We start from the raw sequence: 16661 nt of genomic DNA, 5'->3' as shown, positions 1-16661 counted from the left end.
TGTTGCCCCATCAGCCCCCGGTGCACCCCCGCCCCCCGTGGCTAGCTACTGACGAAGCCAACCGCTAATGGTCGGTTATGTCTTGAATAACTGCCTATGTTCTTGCATTTGTCTTGAAAAAACAATATGATGAAAGTTGAAAGAATGCAGTTACATTTTTTCATCAACCCCATGATGTGCTTGTCTAGGTTCGGAGTGTCAAAGACGGACTAAAGAACTTCCAGTTACAACTTAAGGTTAAAAACAAAAAATTCACATACGTTGTGAATGTAAAATTCTGACGTTGTTGTCTACTGCATTTTAAAGGGACTTCTTGAACTGAATGCTGTAGAATTTTTGAATCAAATTTTTGATTTATCTCTACTGTATAAAGTCAGACATGATTTAATTGTAAGCATCAAATGCAATAAAAAAGTGTAAGGGTTTGCTAAGTTTTTTCGCCCTTAACTGCCCGAATTAAAAGAAAACTATTATCACCACATATTGGAAAAACAGTCTAACGGAGGAGCTGCAGAGAAATGACAACCGGTTTTTAATTTTTTTTGATTAAGCAAAAAAACTTTGCAATTGAACAAACACACATTTCTGCGCGTAAAACTAATGGAAATATTCATCCTTGAATGTATGCACAAATAATAGTTCATTATCCGTTAGCAGTTCATCGACAAAAAAGATATTTTATTAAAAAAACAGCCTAAATGAAGTTAGGTATCAGTTTCATCAATATATGGTAAAAAGAACAACTAATTAATTACCCTAACTTATCTATAGTTAATTGTTTTTGATTGTTATAAGGGTTTCTGTTCAGAAAATTTACCGAAACTAAATTTAAACTTTTTTGAAACTTGAAAAGGTTTTGAAGGTGTACAATAAAAAACCTTATTCAAGCTAAACTTTAAGAAAATCAGCACCAACAGGTGGCACACAATTTTATAAAAGCTGTTAAATGTTTAGTTTTTGTATTACCTCAATTTTAAACATTTTTGTCTGTTGTAAACTGTAATTTGTATTTGAATATTTTTTTGAGTAGTTTTGTCAAAACCGGATTTTTGAGCCGAAAATAGTTCAAAGCAGTCTCTTTTGATTAGTACACGCTAAAAAAGTATTTTCCTAATTCCAAAATAAAATTTTTTCAAAACTGTCAATTCGTCTATTGTTTTAATTCAATTACTACACCTGTCCGTTAGAAAAATTTAAATACAGTTGATTAAGATTGGGATCGATATTGCGAAACAAGCGGCTCTTGAAGAAACATTACTGTATTTTTTGGACCAAAGAAATGAGAGCTGAGGTGATAATTAGGTTCTACTTCTTTTCACCCCTATTTATTTAACCACCTATCATTTAACCCCGATGTGTTCACCCCTCTATCATTTAGCCATATATTAAAATCGGAAGAAATGATAGAGGGGTTAAACGATAGGGGGATAGTGGGTTAAATGAATAGGGATGAAAAAACCAGACACCGATAATTGGGCTGATTGTCTTAAGTAGATGAAAATTGAATGGTTTCGACTTTAATAACATTTAGAAAATTTTTAGCTGCGACATAATTTGGCAAATATTGAATCAAAATTTGTTTTAAAGTTTTTTCCATGTAAAGCACCATTGTTTTTGTGATCTCCAGTTTGAATTATCAATCTTAAATACCAAAGAAAATGGCGTGGCACTTAATTAATCACATTGCTTCTTCAAAATTAATATGAAAAATTATTGTTTTCCGTTAATCGACAGAGAACTGAGGCAATTTTAATTTGCCGAGGGTTCTAATTTTTCGCTAAAAAATCTACATTATATCAATCCCTCAGTTAATGGAATTGATTACAGACTCTACATTTGTTGAAATTGCTGAGGCACGAAGACCTGTTGAAGAAACGTGGCCTATAAAAAATATGAAATCTGAAGTAGCAAAATTTTGAAAAGCATTGTCATTCTCAAAAAGAAGAGTTTAACTGTAACTTAAAAATTTAAATTTCTGATACGTTTAAAATTTTATACGATAAAAAGTCTAGATTCTTAAAATTATTTTTTCTCAGACACAATTTCGAAGAAAAGCTATCCATTAGGCTCAATTAAAACATTTAAAGAGCCATTGGGTGCTCTCTATTTTTTTTACAAACGTAAAAAGTTGAAGCTGTTCAACCGATTAGCTATCAACTGGGAAGACTATATATGTTTATTTGGATGTCATTTGAACAGGCTTTTTTCTAAGAGGCAATACTATAGTTGCATGAATTTGCTAATCATAATAATCACTGTGGTACGGTTGTACCATATTAAGTTCATGTTCAGTTGTTTAAGTATAGTTTCACCTTAAGTTTGCCCTTGTCTGACTAAAAGTCATAATTCACATATGTTAAGTTTGCCGTCGACTAATAATTCATCTTTTTAGTTCGTTCACATCACCCACTTCTTATCATATTTCATTCTCATAAATTTCATTACTTAATTCAGTTGCTCTTAATCTACCCTGTTTTCCAATAAGAAGAATCCCATTGGATTTTAGGAGGATTTCCACGTCAGAAAAAATACAGCTACATTCGTAGCTCAATTGCAAAACTAAAAATGGTAATCCCACAAATTAGTAACAGCTTGGATTCGCACCTCGAATCTCACTCTACAATTTCTAAGTGGATTCGTGGCTCAAATACGTATCTCTACGGTCAGCGATATCACATGGCGCAGTCAGAAACCAAAGAACCTGCACTCCTTGGAATTGAACCTTTTTGGGAGAAACCAACACCAGAACCACCCTTGAGCTGGGTTCGCTGGCAGATCATGTTGAAGTTGGCTATCATGGCAAAAGAGGGTATTTCTATCGATACTCTACTCGAAGATCCCCCAGACAAGGTCATCCTACCTCCTGAACTTATATACTAGGATAATGTTGAAAACAGCACATCTCAGAGCGAAAGAGATCGGAAAATCCGAATCGAGCAATTGAAGAACTCGTGGCTAAATCGTTGTCAGAAAATAGAACTCATAGTTATATTGTGCGGTGAAAAACCCTGGAAGTATTGTGATAACAAAGCAGTCTCCCTAAAGTATCTCAGCCTGGGGATGGCGGGTAGACGAATTTTTGGTTCCCAAGAACCGAATATCCAGATTGATCGGGTAACAACAAAGGATCTCTGGGAAAGTCTAGATAGGGTGTTTACTAAACAACGAAACATCACTTTCGATTGATATACCTTTCTCACCAAGAAAAAACTGAAGGGAGAACCTGTGGAAAAGTTCTACGGTTGTCTTCGTGAACTATCCTTGAATTGCGGTTTAGGAAGCCACGAGGAATCAATCATTCGTGATGTCTTCATAGCAAGCATGCAAGATGGCGAAATCCAAAGAGAATTGCTAAAGGAGACACGAACAGCGAAGAAGGCACTAGAAGTTGCCATGAATCTTGAAATGGGAATACAAAATCAACTGAAAAAATATGGGACAGCAGCTCAGACGACCACAAACGAAATTACCAGTACGACAGTGAATAATGTACACGGATTATGGAATAGATCACGCCCATCGGCTAGCCAATTAGTCAAGCCTACAACTTGTCCAAACTGTGGCTATGGATGGTCAGCTTCGCATAGACAAAATTGCCCTGCCAGTGGAGAGAATTGTAAAAATTGTGGTATTGTTAACCACTTTGCAAAAGTCATTCGCAAACCTAAACTCCCCTATAAACCAAAACCCAGTGTAAATAATTTAGATGATTCTGTTTCTGAGGTGGTCACAGTGGGTACCTCTACAACAGCGGCCGAACAAGTCAGTAATATAGACAGACTACTCAAGCAGCAGAGCATATACGACGCAAACTATGATTCGGATTATGACGACTATAATGATATTTGTGTGGCGAGGATTTCAGTTAACAGCGACACTCGAGAGGTGGAACCGGTGAATTTGAACATTTGTGTCGGGAATACGACAACAAAAGCATTGGTGGATTCGGGATGCGTGTGCACAACTAATAATAAAAGTCTCGCAAACGCGGTGGTGTCAGCATGCAAAAGAAAGCAATTGGGTACAGTCACCAGAGATACATGACTTGAAAACTTTCTCTAATGATATAATCAAGATTTTTGGTGTGATTAATACATCAATCAAATGTAATGACTGGATAGCCACGGGCGTTGATGTAACAGTAGTAGAAGATGGTCATCGACCCATCATTGGACGAGATCTCTTCTCAAAGCTAGGCTTTTCTCTAACACAGTTGAAACAAGTCGCAAATATTGATCAAAACCAATGTTTAATAAAGAAACAGATTGCATTTGATTTTCCAGGTCTCATCACAAGAATCCGTAAATTTTTGAAACTTTCAGTCAAATCCACATTTCACAAACAGTTTACGCCTACACATCAAAAAGAACGACGAGTCCCAATTAATTTACAACCACTAGTTAATTCAGAACTTAAAAAACTACTTGACGAAAAACATATAATAAAATTAAACAGTTTTTCAGATAAAAACTTCATTTCCCCAATAGTTATCACAGTAAAGAGAGATAAAACAGTTAAACTGGCTTTAGACTCCAAAATTTTGAATAAATCTATTCATAAAAATAAATACCAATTGCCGAAAATAGATAATTTAATTGACACGATTCAACAAAATTTAAATACAACCGCTTCACAAGAGAAAGCATATTTTTCGACTCTGGATTTAAAGTACGCCTACAGTCAACTTAATCTAGACCCGGAAACGGCTCGGCATTGCAACTTTAATTTTATTAGTGGTGAGGGAACTGGTACATATCGTTTTATTACCGGTCTCTACGGATTAACTGATATGCCAACGGCTTTCCAAAAAGTAATGGATTATACATTAGTCGGACTTCTAAATACTTATTGCTTTTTGGATGATATAATCGTAGTTAGTCGAGGTTCTAAAGAAGAACACTTAAAGTTAGTCTACAAATGTTTAAAAAAATTAGATGAGGATAATTTAAGAATAAATTTACTTAAATGTCACTTCGCTAAAACCGGAACTGAATGGTTAGAACATAAATTTACTCAGTCAGGAATCGCACCACTTGAATCAAAAACAGCGGCAATCTTATCCCTACCTGCAACAAACAACTTAAAACAACTACGATCATTCTTAGGCTCTGTTCACTATATAGGAAAAATCATCCCTAACCTATCACAATTGTGCCATCTACTTCGGCCATTACTCAAAAAGAACATAAAATTTGTTTGGAATGATGAACATGAAACCCACTTTCACTCAATTAAAAATAAAGTCGCAAATGGAACGGAAAATACACATTATAATCCACACTTTGAAACGCGGATCAAATGCAACGCATCTAGAGCGGGATTAGGAATAGCATTAGAGCAACGTTCACCTACCTTTGGCATGCAGTTGCATTTGCGTTTTGTTTCCTCAACTCAAACGAGGAACGTTACAGTGTTAACGAATTAGAATTATTAGGAGTTTTGTGGTCCGTTGAACATTTTAAATTTTATTTATTTGGCAGATCTTTCACTATCATCACAGATCATCGAGCAATACTTTCAATTATGAAAGAACACCGGTCCAACCAATTTTGTAATAGTCGTTTAACCCGTTGGATAGATCTTCTTTTACCTTTTGATTTTAATATTGAACACATACCAAGCGCAAAAATGGGGCTGGTAGATTATTTTTCCCGCCAACCAAATCAAGAAGCAAAAGTTACAAACAAATATGATGAGGAATTTGCGGTAGCAACAACTACCCGCATTCGTGACGCTATTGCAGCAATTTATGTAAATACCACACAGCAAAACTGTCAATCAAAGCACTTTTGCAGCGTCAATCACACACATTCCACACATGCCTCACATCCTCACTCAACAAACTATTCCAAATTGCTTTCTGCCATTAATCGTAATACCACTCAGTTGCTTCTCGAGAACTCTGCAAACGCAGCTCAAATCCATTCTAGTTCAAATTCAAACATACTCTCAAGTCGAATTTAGCCGAAATTTAAAGCTCAAGCAAACTCAACCCATATCCATTCAATCTTTCAATCCAATATGACAAGCCCGAGGTCAAACCCACAACACCCCTTAACCACAGCAAGGTCACATTCCAGTCAACACCAAACTCCGCCGTGAACTCCACCCATTCTTCAAATGACGGCCAAAACTCCCCCAATTTGGAACTGTCGAAGGAGGAAGTATTCGAAAACAATTTAACACAGTTGTTTACTGATGGATTCTTGGCCGTCCTCACCAGTAAGGACGCAGTCTTTAAGGAAGTGCGAGATTGCATCTTGCAAAACGACCCACAACGGTATAAAGAGGTGAGCCCTTTTTTGTTCTCATTCTGGAGGGACTTGCATGTACGGTCCGGTTGTGTATGTATGAACGAACGTGTGGCAATTCCACACTCCATTCAAGACGCCGTACTAGAGAGTCTCCATCTCACGCACCCTGCCAGCTGGTCATCGACCCATCATTGAACGAGATCTCTTCTCAAAGCTAGGCTTTTCTCTAACACAGTTGAAACAATTCGCAAATATTGATCAAAACCAATGTTTAATCAAGAAACAGATTGCATTTGATTTTCCGGGTCTCATCGCAAAAATCGGTAAATTTTTGAAACTTTCAGCCAAATCCACATTTCACAAACAGTTTTTACCTACACATCAAAAAGGACGACGAGTCCCAATTAATTTACAACCACTATTTAATTCAGAACTTAAAAAAATACTTGACGAAAAACATATCAAGAAATTAAACAGTTGTTCAGATAAAAACTTTATTTCCCCAATACTTATCACAGTAAAGAGAGATAAAACAGTTAAACTGGCTTTAGACTCCAAAATTTTGAATAAATCTATTCATAAAAATAAATACCAATTGCCGAATATAGATAATTTAATTGACACCATTCAACAAAATATAAATACAACCGCTTCACAAGAGACAGCATATTTTTCAACTCTGGATTTAAAGTACGCATACAGTCAACTTAATCTAGACCCGGAAACGGCTCGTTATTGCAACTTATTATTATTAGTGGTGAGGGAACTGGTACATATCGTTTTATTACCGGTTTCTACGGATTAACTGATATGCCAACGGCATTCCAAAAAGTAATGGATTATACATTAGTCGGACTTCAAAAGACTTATTGCTTTTTGGATGATATAATCGTAGTTAGTCGAGGTTCTGAAGAAGAACACTTAAAGTTAGTCTACAAATGTTTAAAAAAAAATAGATGAGGATAATTTAAGAATAAATTTACCTAAATGTCACTTCGCTAAAACCGGAACTGAATGGTTAGGACATAAATTTACTCAGTCAGGAATCCTACCACTTGAATCAAAAACAGCGGCAATCTTATCCCTACCTGCACCAAACAACTTAAAACAACTACGATCATTCTAGGGCTCTGTTCACTATATAGGAAAATTCATCCCTAACCTATCGCAATTGTGCCATCCACTTCGGCCATTACTCAAAAAGAACATAAAAATTGTTTGGAATGATGAACATGAAACCCACTTTCAATCAATTAAAAATAAAGTCGCAAATGCAACGGAAAATACACATTATAATCCACACTTGGAAGCGCGGATCAAATGCGACGCATCTAGAGCTCAAGCAAACTCAAGCCATATCCGTTCAATCTTTCAATCCAATATGACAAGCCCGAGGTCAAACCCACAACCCCCCCTAACCACAGCAGGGTCACATTCCAGTCAACACCAAACTCCGCCGTGAACTCCACCCATTCCTCAAATGACGGCCAAAACTCTCCCAATTTGGAACTGTCGAAGGAGGAAGTATTCGAAAACAACTTAACACAGTTGTTTACTAAGGGATTCCTGGCCGTCCTCACCAGTAAGGACGCAGTCCTTAGAGAGGTGCGAGATTGCATCTTGCAAAACGACCCACCACGGTCTAAAGAGGTGAACCCTTATTTGTTCTCATTCTGGAGGGACTTGCATGTACGGTCCGGTTGTGTATGTATGGACGAAAATGTGGCAATTCCGCACTCCATTCAAGACGCCGTACTAGAGAGTCTCCATCTCAAGCACCATGGCAGCTGGGGTACGATAACCCTGGGACAATATGCATTTTGGCCGTATATGCATCGTGAAATTCTAAACAAGGCTGCCCAGTGCAAGCCTTGTACTGATATTGGTAAGAATCTCAAACCCGTTGTTCCGGCATCAAAATGGAAGCCTTTATAAAATTGTTCAGAACCTAATGAAGAAATACAAATTGATTTTGGCGGCCCTATTACAAACGAAAAAAAAAATCAAGATATCCATTTTCTTGCATGCATTGACCGTTTTTCAAAATATCCTACTGTAGAAGTCCTTGATAAAGCTAACGGACCTAATGTAATTAAATTTTTAGATGAATACATTCAAATACACGGTGTTCCCCGAATTATTAGGTTAGATCAAGCTCGTTGTTTAATAGGATATCAAAATAAGAATTTTTGTAAACAACATAATATTAACATAATCACCGCTCCTGCTAATGACCATAGAGCTATTGGATTAGTAGAGCGTTTGATACAAACTATTAAACGACGCTTAAGCTGCATGAAATTAGCTAGTAGAAATAAAACATTCACAATTAAAGAAGCCATAAAGTCAATAGTATATCAATTGCGTATATGCAAACAAAAGACAACAAATGTTTCAGCATGACTCCGAAAGTTAAAAGTGAGAAAGCACAAGCGCTAACTTCGAGCTAATTTCACACATCCAGATCAAACTTTCGCGGGTAATTTACACTATTTATATAAGCTGATTTACTAGTTATATTTGCCACCCATAATCAAACAACAGTAAATTGATAGTCGAAACAACTGCGTAGTCTGCGTGCCCCTCTAACCTCATCAATAGGTTATGGGCCCAGAAAACTGACAAGTGAGACAAGACAAGAGAAAGGTGGCCTGCTTGAGTGACAACGAAGGACAGAGAAAGAGAGGGTGTCAGATCAAAAGAGAGTGACAAAGACAGGAACAGAAGGAGAGAGAAAGAGAGAGAGAGAGAACAATAAAGACACAGAAAGAGAGAGAGAGAGAGAAAGAGAGAGAGAGAAGACAGTGAGAGAGAGAGAGAGGGAGAGTCAAACTCTGAAATTGTTGATTTAGTGATTTAATTTTTTGCTTGATATTTATAAAGTTAAAGATTCCAGCGCGCGTCAAAGCTTGATTACGGGTGTGTTAAAACCACTCGTGATTAAACAAAAAACGGTCGATTGAAACAAAAGAGGGTCGATTAAAAGAGTCCGTTTATTAAAAGTTGTAAAATCTATCTGTAAAACAGATTGAACTTGTAGAAGCGATTTTGGTCAGAATCCCTGCAGGGCATGTAACCTTGTGTAAACCATTTGAAACATATGAAAACCTGCAATATGGTTGAATATAGTAACAGCATAGTAAAAGGTGATGCATAGAAAGCTTGCTTGAAGAATATTGCAAAAATTGGCCCATGCGTAAGAGAAAAGTCTTTGAGAAATTATCTGGAGGATCCGACCTCATCGTGCTTAGTCGCAGTGGGGGATTCATTGGCTATATTGGTCAATGTCCACTCCAACTTTGTCAAGGATACTACGTTCTCAAATAAAATGGGTCATCTTTTATACTAAGTAGACAGATTTTCTCATATAGCTTTTGAAGAGCACTGCTTTCTACTAATTTTTTATTTTGTATAGTGACGATTTTTTTTGCAGACTCTGCTTTGCTATTAAAAATATTTAAGTAGAAGTCAAAGAGTTTCATAAATAAAAGGTGTCTGGTGGCCAAAAGTTTTACTTTTAAAAGACGTTTATGTGTGTTTTCCAAAATCTAAGTTACTTTGGCTTTTAAAGTTAAGATGTTTTGTTGAAAGAAAAAAAAGTTCGTTTTATAAACATAGCTGATATGTGCTGAAGGTCTGAAAAAAAGAAAGAACTGTTTGATGTTCTTTAGTTTAGTTGTCTAAGTTGTTTGTTCGATTAGCGTACAGTCAGGTTTATAACTTTAATTTTACCTTGTTGAACGTTTAAGTTTCATTTTCAAAAGTTTTTTAACACACAATATTAGCTCAACTCCTTAAGCATGAATAGCAAAACAATTGATAAATTTTTTTAGCGGTAAAGAAGAAGACTTTGTCTATTTTTCTGAACAGTTTGAGGCACGAATGCATGTTTTGAAATTGAATAAAATTCTTGACGGCACTGTGGGATATAGGGATTTTATACCTACGCTGAGGGGATGACCTTCACAGGAGCAAATTGGTGCGGCCAATAGAAAGGGAAAACAGATTTTTGACGAAAAACAAATGGCCATTTGGTATGAACTTGTTCAGTGCCTCGACAAGAAGTCAGTTTTTTTGCGACCATATAGGGGAAAAGGATCTGAAGCTTGGAGCGTGTTGTGTAAGAGGTTTAAAAGTTTTGAGAGGCCGCGTTTACAAAAACTAATATCTGATTTAACAAATTTGAGAAAATACAATAACGAAAGCATAGTAGACTATATTACTAGAGCCGAGGACATGCAATTGAACCTTTCCGAAGTCGATGAGTCAATAAGTGAAAAAATGTTTGTCTTGATACTTTTGAAGGGACTTCCTCGTGAATTTGAAAGTTTTTGTACTCTGGTAAAATATGGTCAAGATAAAACCTTGGATGAAATTAAATGTGATTTGATGAATTTTGAAAGTGAGAAACGCAACGACAGAAATACAGAGATCAGAATCCGTTTTCTTTACCAATGATCGAACTTGTTTTAATTGTCACAAGAGGGGGCATATTGCAGAATTTTGTCGTGCACAACCATCGGAACCTAACAAAGAGAAACTTAATTCAAAAATAACTTGTTTTAAGTGCAAAATATTGGACATATTGCCAAGAACTGTTTTACTTACAAAAAATTTGAATCCCATGCAATGAAAAATGAACGAAAAAATAATTCGAAAGAAAGTCAAATTTTGGTATCGGAGGAACAAGAAGAGGAAAGTTTTAGCTTTTTCTCGAGTGAGAATTGTGTTGAACACCAAGATTTTATCATTTACTCTGGTGCAACAAACTACATGATTAAAGATAAAAGTACTTTTGCTAACCTGGATGAAAATTGTTTGGGCATAATTCACAATGTCAACAAAACGCACTCTGCAATCTTAGGAAAAGGGGATGTTGAGTTTTTCGCTAAGAATAGCAAGGAAGAATTGAAAAAAATTGTTTTAAAAGATGCTTTAATGTACCTGATAACTCAAAAAACTTATTTTCTGTTTCAAAACTTAGAGAAGCGGGTGTCGATGTTTCTTTCGGTGGAAAACTTGAACTTGTTTTTAATAAAGTCTCGTTTCCTTTTGAAGTTGAAAATGGATTAATTGGGTGGAAAATTTTTCCTTGTTCTAATGAAAATTGCTTTAGTGTTGACAGTTCACAAATGTGGCATGCAAAGATCAGACATAACAATTTTTCTGATTTGAAACGTCTGCCAGAATTTGTTGAAGGTATGAAAACAAGTAATTCAAATATTGAGTGTTGTGAACTTTGTGAGTTAAATAAGTCGAAAAAACAGCCTGTTCCCAAGGATTGCATGACAAGAGCGAAAGACACTTTGAACATTGTGCATACAGATGTCTTAGGAAAAATTTCTCCTGAAGCTGTTGAGGGCCATTGTTATGCCATTGGATTTGTAGATGGTTTTAGTCGTTTCTCAAAAGTTTATTTTATGAAAACAAGAGACGAGGTCTTGGATAAGTTTAAACAGTTTTGTGCTGATGTTGGAAAACCAGGAACTTTAGTTTCGAATGGAGGTGGAGAATACATTTCAAACGAGTTTAAGTGCTATTGTAGGAACCAAGAAATTCGTTTTGAAAACTCTGCTCCATAAACTCCTCAAGAAAATGGAAAAATTGAAAGAATTTGGGGAACTTCTGTTGCTATGGCTCGCTGTTTCTTAGACAACGCTTGCTTGGACAAAAAATATTGGACGTATGCTTTGAACATGGCTTTTTACATCAAAAACATGCTTTTGTATTCAGCTCCTGAGAAAACACCTTTAGAATTGATGTACAATAAAAAACCTAATTTATCTTTCGTCAAACTTTTTGGTTGTGTGGCATTTATGCATATTGAAAAACAGTTTCGCAAAAAAAATTAGATCAAACCTCAAAAAAAGGGAATTTTTCTTGGGAATTCTGATAATAGTAAATGTTATTTGATTGGGTTTGAAGACGAAAAAGGAGAACTGAAAATCCGAAAGTCACGAAACGTAAGATTTAATGAAAATGAATTTTACTTTAGACAGAAGAAAACACAAAAATTAGTCGCAGACATTGATAACCATTCAAATGAAGTTTCTTTTTTGAGTCAACTGGCTATCGATACTTTGCTTCCAAAAAATGTTGATGATGCTTTGCAAAGACCAAATTGGTTTGAAGCAATGAAAAATGAGTACGACCCTTTGGTTGAAAACAATGTTTGGTCCTTAGTGAAAAGTGATGAAAAACCAGTAGGAAGCAGATGGCATTTTGCTTTGAAATTCGACCTTGATGGTGATATATGTCGCTATAAAGCTCGTTTTGTTGCAAAAGGTTTTAGCCAAGTTTTCGGAAAAGATTTTTACGAAACATACTCACCTACAACTAGACTTTCAGCCATTAGAATTTTGATGTCTCTGGCTATTTCTAACGATTTTCAGTTAAAACAAATGGACATAAAAACTGCTTACCTAAGCGCTCCGATTGAAGAAGATGTAGTCATTAAACAACCTGAAGGTTTTGAAATTTTAGATGAAAAGGGGAAACCATTTGTTTGTAATTTGAAAAAGAGCTTGTATGGTTTGAAACAATCTGGAATAAACTGGTTTTTGACTTTGAAGGCCTTCTTGATTACACTAAGATTTGTTAACTCATTTCATGACGACTGTTTGTTTATAAAAAAGCAGGACGAAAAAATAGTTGGAATTCTTTGTTTGTGGGTAGATGACTTAATAATTTGTGGCCTTTCGCCTTTCTGAAAATTTTTGTGATTGGGTTTACGCTGAAATTTCCAAGAAACTTAAAATTAGTGACTATTCAGAATTGACGTGGTTTTTAAGAATGAAAATTGAGAGGACTTCATCGGAAATAAAAATTAGGCGAGAAAAATACACAGAAAAAACATTAGAAACTTTCAAAATGAACGATTGTAGGCCAATTGGCACACCATTAGAAGAAATTTGTAAACTATCAAAAAATGATTGCCCTCAGGAGGGGAGTGAGGAGCAATTTAGAATGAGCAAAACTAATTTCCGAAGTTTGACAGGTTGTCTTATATATTTAGCTTTGTCGAGTAGACCTGATATTTGTTTTGCTGCTAATGCACTAAGTTCATTTGTTGAAAATCCCGGAAAAGTTCATTGGAAAGCAGCCAAGCGTGTTCTTAGATACTTAAGAGGAGCAATGCATCAGACTTGAACTTTCAGTAAGACTCAGGTTCTGGATTTGTTGAATTTTTCTGATGCGGACTGGGCAGGGAACATAGATAATAGGAGGAGCACTTCAGGTTTTTGTTTCAAGTTGAGTGAGTTGTCTGGAGCAATAAGTTGGGGTTGTAAGTCCCAAAAGACTGTGACAACATCAACTGCTGAAGCAGAGTTTAATTCTGTTGTTGAGGCGAGTAAAAAAGCCATTCACCTAAGTGGAATCCTAGAGGACTTAGGAATTTCCTGTAAACTACCTCTCTACCTCTGAAAAATTTTGTCGATAATCAGGCTTGTATTGCATTGAGTATGCATTCAATGCATCATGGAAAAACTAAACATTTTGCCATAAAACTGCACTTTGTGCGAGAACTGGTAGAAAACCAGAAACTTGAACTGTCATATTTGACTACAATAAACGTGCCTGCAGATACTCTGACCAAATCGCTTGGAATAAGAAAACACTCACATTTTCGTACATATCTTCTTGGTGAAACCCAGCTCGGAAGAAGAGGTTTCAGCATGACTCCGAAAGTTAAAAGTGAGAAAGCACATGCGCTAACTTTGAGCTAATTTCACACATCCAGATCAAGCTTTGGCGGGTAATTTACACTATTTGTATAAGCTGATTTACTACGTATATTTGCCACCCATAATCAAACAACAGTAAATTGATATTCGAAACAGCTGCGTATTCTGCGTGCCCCTCTAACCTCATCAATAAAATGTAACAACTTTCCAAGCACATTTTGGGAGAAATTTATCATATGAACACATTCTCCACCACTATTTAGACGCAGATACAGTTCTCATGGAGGACTACCTCGATGAAAATGGATGGGTGACCGGTGACCGCAGTGACATACTCATTGAAGAGGCGATGCAAAAGGCAGAAGTGGATGCAGGACGTCGTTATAATGGTGACACGAACAAATTGGTGTCCAGATTCATTATGCATCCGAAAATAAATAATCCCATTCCGCGGTCGGAAAAGTCACTGGAAATTAAACTAGCACGCAAGACGTCTAAGAGGTTCAAGGAAGATCTTCGTGGTCTATGGGAAACATTGGCCCGGGCAGTACGGTTTTCCGAACTTCTGACACGACCACAGTTATTAAGGAACCCGGAGTTCCAGAGGTAAGTGTGAGGAACAGCGATTTTGCCAAATTCGGCAATCGCGCTGATCGCAACACTGAGTTATGGCAAAACGCTCAAAGACGTCCTCTTTCCTATGAGAAAACCACGGAAGAAAAAATTGCTCAACACACAAAGGACCTTAAGAAGAAGTATCGTGGGGAGATTAAAATTCGCCATCGACCCACCCAGTCTGATGCGGCCTCAGGAGTTTCATCAGCCAATAGCAATATTTCGAAGGCCATGTCTTCCTGTAAACCGATGAAACCACAACCGGGAAGTAATCGCTCGAGCAAGTTGTCAACCAATTTGAATACGTCCAATGCACCCTCTATTGCTGCGTCATGGGTCACCTCGTCCACTGCTTCGCCGTCTACATCGAAAACCAGAAGGAATCGACGAGCTCCAGACTATTTTGGTTTCGAGAATTCTGTCTGTTCCATTAGCTATGGCTCTGCCCCTGCTTTCAAAAGATAAAAGACTGCAAATCCGGTTATTGAAACTATACTCCAAGAAGAGGCATGACAGCCTCCTGCAACTGAAACAGAATTCGAGCTCGCAGTAGTGAATCCTCCTGCACCTCCCCCTGTCGGAACCTGGTCTCCGGAGAGTGACGAATACGACGACTATGCAAGGGAGATTAGTATGAGCGTCTTCGACGCAGAAAACCAAATTTAAAACTAATTAAACTATTGTTCAGAACTTTTTCCTTCATTGCAATTCAATTTTAATTTAATCAATTAGCAGTTATTTAATGTAAATCTGGATTCGCAGCACAATTGTGCTAATTTTCTGTTAAAGTTCGCTATTTATTTGCGAACGTATTTAGTTTTTAATTGTTAAAAGTCATTGTACTTACGTTTAACCGTAAATGTCACAGACTTACATGTAATGTAATCTAACCAGCATCAGTCCTTCCATTCCACTGTAAATTTCTGTTGATTGTTGCTGCTCTCATTAATTTACTAATTATACTAACCAGTACACATGTTGTTAATATCCTAAGTTTTACACTGCTGCAATTTAAAATTTAATTAGAGCCGAGGATATGTGGTACGGTTGTACCATATTAATTTCATGTTCAGTTGTTTAAGTATAGTTTCACCTTAAGTTTGCCCTTGTCTGACTAAAAGTCATAATTCACATATGTTAAGTTTCCGTCGACTAATAATTCATCTTTTCAGTTCGTTCACATCACCCACTTCTTATCATAATTCATTCTCATAAATTTCATTACTTAATTCAGTTGCTCTTAATCTACCCTGTATTCCAATAAGAAGAATCCCATTAGATTTGAGGAGGATTTCCACGTCAGATAAAATACAGCTACATTCGTAGCTCAATTGCTAAGCAAAACTAAAAGTGGTAATCCCACAAATTAGTAACAGCTTGGATTCGCACCTCGAATCCAACTCTACAATTTCTAAATGGATTCGTGGCTCAAATACGTATCTTCACGGTCAGGGATATCACAATCACAATTATGAACGGCGAATATATCGATCATTCAAAACAGAAAAAAGGGCCCAGTTGAGAAGATTATTTGTCTTCACAACTAAGATGGGGTTGGAACAGCAAATGAACTTGGTCTGACCTCTTAAAAAACTCATAAATGTGGAAATCTAATAATTGAACTTTTTATTTTACTCCTGTTCCTGGTCGATTTTTTTTGTGAAAAAATAATGGAAGAAGTTCGGCGAATAGATGTGAAAAAATTTAAACATTTTTCACTGCAAAGCGCCCACATCTTTTAGCGATGAAATCGGTGAAAACGGAGAATTTTTTTAAGATTTGCGTTGAAGTTTAGCGGTGTATTTTTGTAAAATTTGTGGTTTTTAGCTGTCAGATGTTTGTTCTTACCGCTTTCATCAGAATTCCCACAACGAAGAAACTACTGTATACTGATTTTAACAGCTCACCTTCTGCACGTCATAAACTTTTTCCAGTGCCCCGTCTGTCACTTAAATCTATCTTTTTTCGGATGAATTCAAATCAGATTCAGTAAACTTATGGAAAACATAGGCGTTGAAATTTTGTAAGAGTCGCAGTTGTCAGTGGCGATCGTGTTTTTGTTCTCACTGCTTAAAGGATGAAATAAAAATTTCACCGCTACGAACAG

Source organism: Convolutriloba macropyga, chromosome 7 (genome assembly GCF_964194025.1).
Source record: "Convolutriloba macropyga chromosome 7, txConMacr16.3, whole genome shotgun sequence".
Lineage (NCBI taxonomy): Eukaryota > Metazoa > Xenacoelomorpha > Acoela > Convolutidae > Convolutriloba > Convolutriloba macropyga.
Note: the sequence above shows the minus strand (reverse complement) of the source record.